The following is a 10,353-nucleotide window of genomic DNA, read 5'->3' as shown; positions in this document are numbered from 1 at the left end:
CTCCACTTCCAGGGAATCTAGCGCCCTCTTCTGGCCTCCATAGGCACCTGCACTGTGTGGTACAAAAAGCCATGCAGGCATACATATACATAAATACCTTGTAAAGTTAAGGACTGTGTAGACTTGGAGGGTCAGCTGCATACTTGAAGAAAGTAAGCAGCTATACAGAGAAAGTCTCCTCACCGCCAGAGGGAGGGATGCAGGAGAGGATCACCCAGGCGGACCGTCCAGTAAAGGGAAGGTTATTTTAACAAAGACTGAGCCCAAAGACCAGGAGCTGGGCTGTGGTCCATCTTGGGAGTCCAGAGTGCAAACAGCAATGGCAGGAAGGGCGAGGGACAGAAGGAGAGGCTGAAGGGACCCTGGGCCTTAGGGGGTCTGCATCTGGGGTCTGCATCTGGGGTCTGCAGCTCTGTCCTCAGAGGCCTAGGCATCTTTGAGAGAGCCTCCAGTCCTCGCGGCAAGCCAGCAGCTGATGACTCACGGCAGCCAGGAACCTGAGTGGGATTTAATTGTGTTTATAAGAAGCTCCCTGTGGGTTTTTCTTTCTTTCATTTAAATTATTTTTTGATAGAACAAACAAAACAGGCAGAATGGATGTCGGGCTGGGCCCACTGGGTCTGTCTGCAACAGCCAGGAAAGCTGAAGTATGACAGACCCCTTGGGGGGAGGGAGTATTTCAAGGCCTGGACAAGCCACCTCTGTGGAGGTGAGGGGCTGTGCTGGGACCCCTGCTGAGAAGGTGGAAGGTGGCTGGAAAAGGATAAAATGGTGGGGACTGCCACCTCAGGGAAGGAGGCCCAGAAGTCCAGTGGAGAAAACCAGCGAGTAGGAGGCAGAAGGCCCTGTGTGAATATCCAGGCCTGGCACACAGATGCTCACCACCCACACGCTCATGGAGGATGTCCAAGGCGCTGGTCTCCCCACACTGTGGCCTCTGGAGCACGCCTTCCTGAACCCAGCATCGTTATCACCTTTCTCAGAGCCAACCCTGAAGAGATACTCAGGGTTCTCAAGACTCTGTGCACCGGCTGTGCCCTGGAGAGGCTGTGCGGTCCCCACAGGCCTCACCCTATCTGGGTCCAGCATGGCAGGCAGGCAGGCTGGCACGTAGGTCCCAGCTGACTCTGCTCCCCAGTTCCCCTTCCCCTAGGCCCAGCTTTCCATCTCCACGGGGTGCCAGTGCCAGGCTGTATGATAAAAGTGCTTGCTCCTCAGACCCATTTCACAGCCTCTTTTGGAAGCAAGTCTCTCTCAGTGCCTGCAACTGTCCTTATTTCTTCTGGCTTTGCCGCTGTGGAGGGAGAGGGATCCTCCGGTCCTCCACACCTAGGCTCTGCGATGTCCGGGCCAGGGATAGTCTCCTCCTAGCAGCTAGGGTCATGTGGCTGAGTGCTACTTACTTGCCATATGTCTGCATGTACACGTGTGCTGGTGAACGTGTGTTGTCTGCATCCATCATGTACCAGGATCAGCCCAAGGGCTTGCACGCTCACAACCTCTGTTTTGTGTGCACATGCGTCTCCCAGGGGTGTTTTCTAGTACGTGTGTCCCTGGGTGTACTTGTCTGTGCATCTGCCTAGAATGGCCTCACTGGGCTTGGACGCTTTGTAATTTCTCTTTCGACAGAGATTACTAGAAAGTCATGCCCCATGCTGACAGGTCCCCTTCCCTGCACTCCAAGCAGTGAGTTCTGACCATAGGTTCTGGGCCAAGGCCATCTCTTCAGCCGTGCTGTGTGCTTTGAGGTCTGCAGCTGCTCCCCAGAGCAGAAGGAGGTTGGAATCCAACCTAAGACCCTGCTACTCAGCAGGGTACGCAGCAGCTGTGTGCACTCCAAGGCCCTGGTCCTCAGATCCCACGCCCTCTCGGTGAATCTTGGGCCTCTAAGGGTCCCTGTTCGAGCTGCAGTGTGCCTGCAACCACCTCTATGGGTCAGGCTAGGCTTGGCCTTCCCCTATAACCTCCTTCAGGTACAGTGCCCCAGCCCAGGCATCCCCAATGTGCATTGATATCTTCCGTCATAGTCTCCCTGATTCCTACTTTGACCTTCACAGGGGCTCTTCCATACCCCTGATGACCTCCAGCCTCAGGTCTCCAGAGGCCCTGGGCTTTCTTCTATTGTCCCAGCTGTGTGCCTTCCTGTCCCTGAGGCCCTCACAAAGCCATCACCGCATCAGCTCTCTCCTGCAGGCAGCAGGCAACCTTTTGCACAGAGCTCACAATCCCCTTTAACACCAGGGTGGCAGTTAGTACACCTGGCACCCCACACACAGGTGACTTATGACGCACATGACATCTTCCCTCTAAACTGAGATGTAACCCAAGTGCGTGCTTGATCAGCAGGAGATGCATAGAAGGTGGCTCGGGCAGGAGCCAGTGGAGCTCGGTAACAGAAGCCCTACCCCATGGTCACACCCCCATCCCCAAAAACTCAGGCTAGAGGTGTGCTGGGAACAGACTGTGGCAGAGCTTGGAGGGTATCCGCTGCTGCCCAACAGCAGAGGCCACTCTCAACACACACCTGCACAGTACCTGGAGGAAGCAGAGAGCCCCTCCATAGCTGCCCACCCCAAGTTCACCCCCTCCAGTTCTTAGAAGGCCAGTTCCAGGAAGCTGCGGGAACTGTTCTGGCCTACATTCGCTGTTTCCTGGAAAATAAGCCCATGGTCCCCAAGGGGGCCTCACAGGGGAGGCCCATATCCAGAGACTGCCGACAGCCTGGAGCCACAGGGTGGGCTAGCGCTGGCTAGGGATGTAGATACAGCTTGTAGGGGTGAGCTGAGCAGGGGCTGAACACCATGGGGAGTAGCCAGAGGAAGGACTGTCTTGACGGGAGTCTCTCATGAGTTCCCATTGGACATTGGACAACCAGGAGGCAGGAAGCTGGCATACTCCAGTTCTCAAAGACGCTGGTAGGGCTGGCATGTGGTGGGAGCCCTCAGAGGGACGTCTCAGCTCCTGCCCCCAGCCCTGATGCACCCTGCTAAGGGTTCTTGTTTAACCCTGAGAGCTCCTGGCAGTGCCTCCTCAACATGCTTGATGCATGTGTCCCTCCCTGGGCCCCTCTGTCTAAGGCCCTTGTGGCACAAAGAAATCCTGTACGTCTTGGACCTCTTCTGCCCAGTACAGGTGGAGTTGGTGGCCCGGATGGATGCCAGCCCTGCTGTTGGGGGTTTGAGGTGGGTGCTCTTCACACCACCACTTCTGCATAGCCCTGATGCACCTCTGAAATCACACAGACCCTGGGCATTGAGTATGGAAGGTCAAAGGTCAACCACAGGGGAGCGGTGAGGAGGGAGCAGGCTTGGCCCTCTTCCAGCAGCATCCTTCACTTTGCAGGCTGATGGAAGGTGGGAGCCAGGATTAACAGGCCTGGGCTTGTACACTTTCCCTGAGCACAGAGGCTCCACGGGGCGCTCTAATTGGTTCATGTCTGACTGTAGCAAAGAACAAATTGATTTCCCTCCAGCTGTTTCTGCAACCACAGGTCCTCACGCAGGCACAGGCAGCCTGCTGTGCCACCCGGCCTTTTGGGCAGCACTGGGACAAAGTCGGAGGTGAAGGGCAAAGGGGTCTTGTGCCAAAGAAACGATCCTGCCTCAGTGTCCCAGCACGCAGGCACGCACGCATGCACGCACCTTTGACAGAGAAGAAGCGGGGCTTCTCCCAGGCTTCAGTACTCCCTGGAGTAGCTATCAAAGCCAAGTTTCAAACAAGATCTAATGGTAAAAAACCAAAGTGTTCCCTCTACATGGGGCTTCTTCATACACAACGTCTCAGCCATATTGGAGTCTTCACCTACAGGATACACATTTTCTTGCCCCGGGTCCTTTGCACGTACTAAAAATGTTTGCACCATTTCCCTTCCCACGAATTCCTTTGCCAGTGGACAATATATTCTTGCCCCGTGGACTCTGCTGGCAGGTCCTCACTTGGACAGCTTCTTCTGCGGAGGGGCCTTGGCCCTCGCTGCACTCAGCCCCATGCTTGGCTTACTTTTTGTGTGGAACCTTCCCACGGCAGGTCTAGCTTTTCTTCCCAAGGAGTAAATATAGTCCCTGTCCTCACAGCCATCATTCTGTGCGCACAGGCAGCCTCGGTGCCAGAGGAACCACAGGTAATCCCTGGTATGGGACTGAGTATGGGACAGGGACCCCCACGGGCCTGAACTGACTGGCAGAGCAATCAGGAACCAAGGAAAGAGCTGGAATCCCGCCCTGCTGGCAGGCTGAGAAATGCCCGAGGCTGGGCCCAGCAAGGCCACACACACACACACACACACACACACACACACACACACACACACCCCTTCCTGCTTAGGGCCTGCAACAGGCAGGAAGCCCTCCTCGATCCTTGCTTCCCCAACTCCACCCCTCTCTCACTCAGGATTCTTTGTGACTGAGGTAGAGATGCCGACCCCAGACTTCGTTTTCAGTTCCTGCCGCCCTTCTCCATATTTCTTTGCCACACCAAAGCAGAGCCCTGGAGTTCACTCGGTCATCCGAGCGAGCTGTGTTGTCCGTCCCCACCCCACTTCTCCCTTGCCTTCCACCCTCGCTACACCCCACCCCCACCTGCTGTAAATCGGCCACCCCAGCCTCTGCCCCTGCAGACCCTCTCTTTGTGTCCTCCCTCCCAAATCTGCATCATAAAAAGCGGCAAGCCCAGACAGTTAAGGAAGGCTTTACTTGGGGTGGGGAGAAGGGGCCAGGCTGTACTGGCAAGGTCAAAATTCTTTTTCTTTCCCGGCGACAGGGGCCATTCACATGTTAATAAATCACACTCCCATCAGGCATCTAGGCAGCCTTTCTGAAAACTGCATTTTAACCCAGCACAATTGCTCTGTGAACAAGTCTACAAATAAAGATCCTGAGGTGCGGGGTGACAGGGGCAGATAGAAAGCCACCCAGTGTGCAGAGGGCTAAGGAAAGGGACTGTCCTCGGAACTTGTGACTCACAATCAAGACTTGCTGACAGACAGATGAACGTTTGAGGGGGAAGAGGGGACTTTCTGGGATCTTGTCTTGGTCACTTAGCAGATAGTATGCAATCGCCAGCATCCCATAACATAAGTTTCCCCAGTGTGGTTCAATAAGCTGTGTCCCCTCTGCCTCCCAGATCCCTGAATGAGCAGCCCAGGATGCTCTTGGGCTGTAGAGAGCCAGATGTAGCTGGTTCTGGGGCACAGTCCTGGTCTTTGTCTAGAAACTGATCACCTCCACTCCAGGTGCCTGACTTTCAACCAGGAAGTCTGTTGCTGTCGTTATGGGGTTGTGTGGTTGTTTGTGTGTTTGTTTTTGTTTTGATTTTGGCTTGCTTTTTGCATCCTTCAGGGTTTATGCCTGAAGGAAATGAGGACAGAGTTTTTTGTTCTGGGTTTTCCTTTTAAAGTTTTAGGAAAGTTGTACAAAAGTCTTAAGCCATTGTTCTTGTGCAACTGAAAAGCTGCATGATTTGGCAGAGATCCCTGAGCTAGGGTCAAAATGCCCAAATGAAAACCAGGTTTGGGGGCTGAGAGATGACGCAGGGGTTAAGAAGACGGGCTGCTCTTCCAGAAGCCCAGTGCTTTATTCCTGTCACGTACATGGTGGCTCACAACCATCTGTAATTCCAGTTCCAGGTGCTCTGACGCCTTCTTCTGGCCTGCTCGGGCATCAAGCACACATGCAGTATACATACAAGTGTAACATGAGCGTGCATAAAATAAAAACAAATATATCTTTTTGTTTTGTTTTGTGTTTTTCCTGAGACAGGGTTTCTCTGTGTGGCCTTGGCTGTCCTGGAACTCACTCTGCAGACCAGGCTGGCCTCGAACCCAGAAATCTGCCTGCCTCTGCCTCCCAAGTACTGGGATTAAAGGTGTGCGCCACCACCGCCCAGCAAAAACAAATATATCTTTTTAATAAAGTTTGCTTGATTCCTACTTAACTATTTTCTCGTCAAGGTCCCTAAACTTCAGGTACGCCCAGGAGATTTTAGGAAACATCCTAATTTCTGGTGGCCGAGATAGACCCAGACCCCTTTGATTCCTGGCCCCTGAGGTGAATCTTTGACAAAGTGAACAAGAATAGAGAGTGGGCAGAGCCTGTAAGAGTCCTCTGTGCCCCAGGGGACTCAGTGGACGTTAGGTCATTCATGTCTCCTAGCCTACCTTTTACTGGACCCTTGAGTGCTAGCTTCCCTGGAAGGCACACAAGTTGGAGGTGGAGGCTCTAAGTCAATGGCTGCTGCAGCAGCAACAGGGCCTGGAGGGGGAGGGCTGCTGCAAAGTAGTGCCAGATGAGAGTGGGTGGGGCTAAAGAGGAATAAGTGGGGCTGAGCAGAGAGAGTATTGAGGGATGAGGGGATGGGGCTAAGGGAAAGTAGGTGGGGCTAAGGAGAGGGCTCATTGCAGGATGCGGGCGGAGCTAATGGGAAGTGGGTGGGGCTGAGGAAAGGTTGAAGCAAGGATGGGCAGGGAGGCCCCATGAGCACCAGGCATTTGCTCCCCTCAGTTTTGGCAACTGGAAGTTGAAGGTTGAGCTGGCAAGTGGGATCCTGGTTGGAGCCTTCTTTGAGATGTAGCCCTGTCTCTCTGAGTCTTCACTGGAGGGGAAGAGCTATCTCCAACTCTTTTCACAGGGCACTAATCCTAATATGAGGGCTGTGCTTTTGGACCTAGTCACTGCATAGCGGCTCCTTGGGTGACACCATCCCTGAGGGGGTGAGCCGTCTTCCTGAGAATGTGGATAGGGGTGGAACTCAAGCCCTCAGTTCAGGAAAACAAGTGAGCGTTGGAAATGGGATGGAGTATCTCTGAGACTAGGAGGAGGCAACAGTTCTCTAGGAGGATGGAGATCCCACGTGTCACCAGAGGCCAGGGGCTCCCATCAACCACAGCAGTGGATTTGTGACAACCCCTGGACGACAGAAGCACCTTGCCTAGGCTAGGCCAGCTGCACTGGATCTGGATGTGGGTGGGGACTCCCCAGGACCCCACTGTGGAAACTCTGAGCTTTTAGGAAGTCCTGCTGCAACTAGGGTGTGCTGTCCAGCAAGCCGCCCTGTCACAAGAGGCCTCCTCAGACCAGACGCTCACCAGGAAAAATGCACTTTCTTGTTGGATCCAAGATCCAGATTTTGTAGAATAAACACTTGTCAACTCGAAGAGCATGTATACCAATTAATTACCACTGGGCTAGGCTACACTGGGCTTCGGGCTGTGAGAACAAGCCTTCCCCCAGGACACAGGCATCACATGAAATGTCTTAAAGACTCCTTTAAGAGTCCATGGTTCGGAGGAGTCTTCAGAGAAGTGGGCCTCGTCTCCTTGAGATGCTTCTAATAGCATACAGTTGGAGGCTGTAAACAGAAGGGGGACAAGGAAAGAGAGGTGTCTCACCTGATACCCTCACTCTTCTATAAAAATGTAGCTGGACATCTTTTTCTTGTGGTGGTCACTACCTCCAAACATATTATACAAGACTTATGGACATCTTAGAATTCTTTTTCATTTTTCCAGTCCAGACCAGTCCCTCTTCCCTTCCATACTTGACCCAGGGAGAAGAAATAGAGCTTTTTCTGAGCATCCTGATATCTAGGTGGAGTCTGCCTGGTGCTCAGTAACTATTGGCACTTGGTCATTGTTTGACATGCAATAAACATGTGATGAACTTTTACCTCGGGCCAAAATAACGTCAGAGAGACCAGATTTAGCCTCTCTTCTGCAACAGTTAAGAATCTGGACAGAACACATGGAATAACAATTGTCAGACATGGGCTGTCAGACAGTTCAAGTCAGTTCAAGACAGTAATCCTGAGATGGGGGAGTAAGCCCTGTCGTGGCTTCAGGCTGAAGCCAGGAGAGTATCCGGGCATGCCACAGGGAGGGAGATCCAGACTGAGCCTGGGGCTTTCTCCTGGAATTGGGGATTTGTGGAGGCTGATGCAGCTGCAGTCGTAGGACGGAGGAAGGATGGCAAAGTGTTTGAGGGATGTACTTGTAGATGGTCCCTCTTGGGAGTTCAGCAGAGCTTGGTCAGCTCAGGTGTGACAGTAGTGGGCTAGTGACAATGCTGGCTCCCACCAGCTGTGAAGACAATGGTAGGTACTTCTCAGTACACTCCTAGGGACGGAAAAGGGTATCCAGTAGATGGTGCCCCAGTGGTTAATAAGTGACACTTGGATCCTAACCTGTTAGAGCTCCTAACTTGCCTCCACAACCTGTGGATCACATGCACCTGAGAACTCTGCTACCAATGAGGCACAACACAAAATTTTAAATTCACTTAAGAGATTGTAAATGAAGACTTGTGATTTAAAAAAAAAAAATCTAGCTTAAACAGTTCTCAAGCATGAGCTTTATAGATGACAGCTTATATCTCAATGTCAAAAGGTCGGACCCATCTGGAAGCTATGGGTAAATGAAACTGTTTCCAAGTATCTTAACTATGTCTGAGAACAGAGATTAATACCATTCATAGGAATAAATACTAACAGAGTAAATACAATGTTGGGAACCAGGTGAAAAATAGATAACGTGTGTGTGCAAAGGAGCAGAGTGTGTGCCTTAGAGCAGGAAGCAGAGCTGGAGATATAGCTCAGTTGGTAGAGTGCTTGCCCAGTGCTCACGAACCCATGTGTTCCTCAGCACTGCATAGGCTGACATTGGTGGAGCATATCTATAATCTCAGTACTCAGGAGAATGTAAGTTTAAGGTCATCCCAGCTACGTAGAGAACTTGAGGCCAGCCTGTGTTACAGGAGACCTAGAAAGATAAGATAAGATGAGATGAAATGAGATAGAATTGCTTAAGAACTCAAAGAATCCAGAGTAACTCTGAAATACCCTAAGAGATGGAATCGGTGGGTAGGATCCAAATGCAGTTTTATAACTCTGTCCTCTGTGTTCAGGAAGCAAAAAGAAACACAGGGCACACTAAACAGACAAAGGCAATAAAAGGAAGTGAGAAACAGTATTTGAGAGTAAAAAAATACATCTCATGAAATTAGCAGAGTATCGAGTGCTCAGAAGGGAAGAGGAATCAACCTGAAGATGTGGTAATAGAAATGATTTTAAATGAAACATTATAGAGGATAGAAGAATACAGAACATCAGGGAGCCATAGATAACTTCGAAAGGCCCAGCGTCTATGTGAAGTAGTATAGAAGACAAGGAGATGGGAAATATATCAGGAAAAAAATGACAGTAGAAACTCTTACAAATGTGGTGAAAACCATGACCAATGGGGTCTAAGAAGGGCAGTGAACCCCAGGCCTGTGAAACAGGAAGAGGAGTATATGGGGGATACCCTAGCTAAACTAGATAAAATCACCAATGTTGAAAAGGATTTAGAAGCAGTCAGAAAAACCAGTCACTGCATCAGAGGAGTGGAGCACACAGAGCTTACAATCAGTGCTGAGTGAGAAGGGTGCTGGGTAATCACCTTAAGTACAGACAGAAAAGTAATGACTGACTTTATACCCAGCAAAACTATCTTTCAAACTGATTTTCTCTACACCCAACAAAAATATCTGGGTGGCTCACACTTGGAGTTGGACTATTGGGAGTTGGAGACAGAAGGTGATCAGGAGGCTTCATGGACATCTTTGGCTACACAGTAAACTTGAACTCAGAGACCAGACCAGGTCTTAGAAGGAAAAAGAAAAGGAATTCTAGACACATAAATGCTGAAAGATGTTGGGATCAGCAGACATTGGTAATAGAAACACTTCCAGCAGAAGAGAATGAAGCCATACATATTACCGCATGGATCATTATCATGGGAATAAAGGCGCTGAAACCATGCAAGGTGGACATACACAGTTTCTTCTCTGTTTTAAAAAAGATCTCATTAAGTGATAATTCTGAGCTACTCAGTGTTGGGAGAGTGGTAGATGGACACCAAAAGAAGCGGTATAGCCAAGCATGGGCTGTAGACACAAGGGGAGACGGCAGATGTCGTGTGTGTGGGAGGTGCTGTCGGGCGGGCTTGCAGGACTCTTTGCCTCTCCTAGGCCTTCTGAGAAGAAGGTAGAACCTAAAAAAAATTATGGCGATCATCTCTGGGGAGGAAGAGTAATGTATTGAATCTGTATATCCTCTCACTCATGACTCTGAAGGCCCTGGGTTTGACTTCAGCTGCGTGAACAGACAAGACTGGCACCCAATTTCATCTGGCAGTCGCAGCTGTCCACAGAAGTCCCTTCTTCACTAGGAGAGAAGGGGAGGGGTCTTGTGCCCAAGTAAAGATCACAAGGTAATGTGGTCATCTCTGGATGAATGTTACCAGCTATTTATAGCAATGCAGAGAAAGACCTTTCCCGCTTAGAGAGGACCCCGCTACACAAGTACCACATTCTCCGGCTGTCT

Source organism: Mastomys coucha, unplaced genomic scaffold, assembly GCF_008632895.1.
Source record: "Mastomys coucha isolate ucsf_1 unplaced genomic scaffold, UCSF_Mcou_1 pScaffold6, whole genome shotgun sequence".
In the NCBI taxonomy this organism is placed as follows: domain Eukaryota; kingdom Metazoa; phylum Chordata; class Mammalia; order Rodentia; family Muridae; genus Mastomys; species Mastomys coucha.
Note: the sequence above shows the minus strand (reverse complement) of the source record.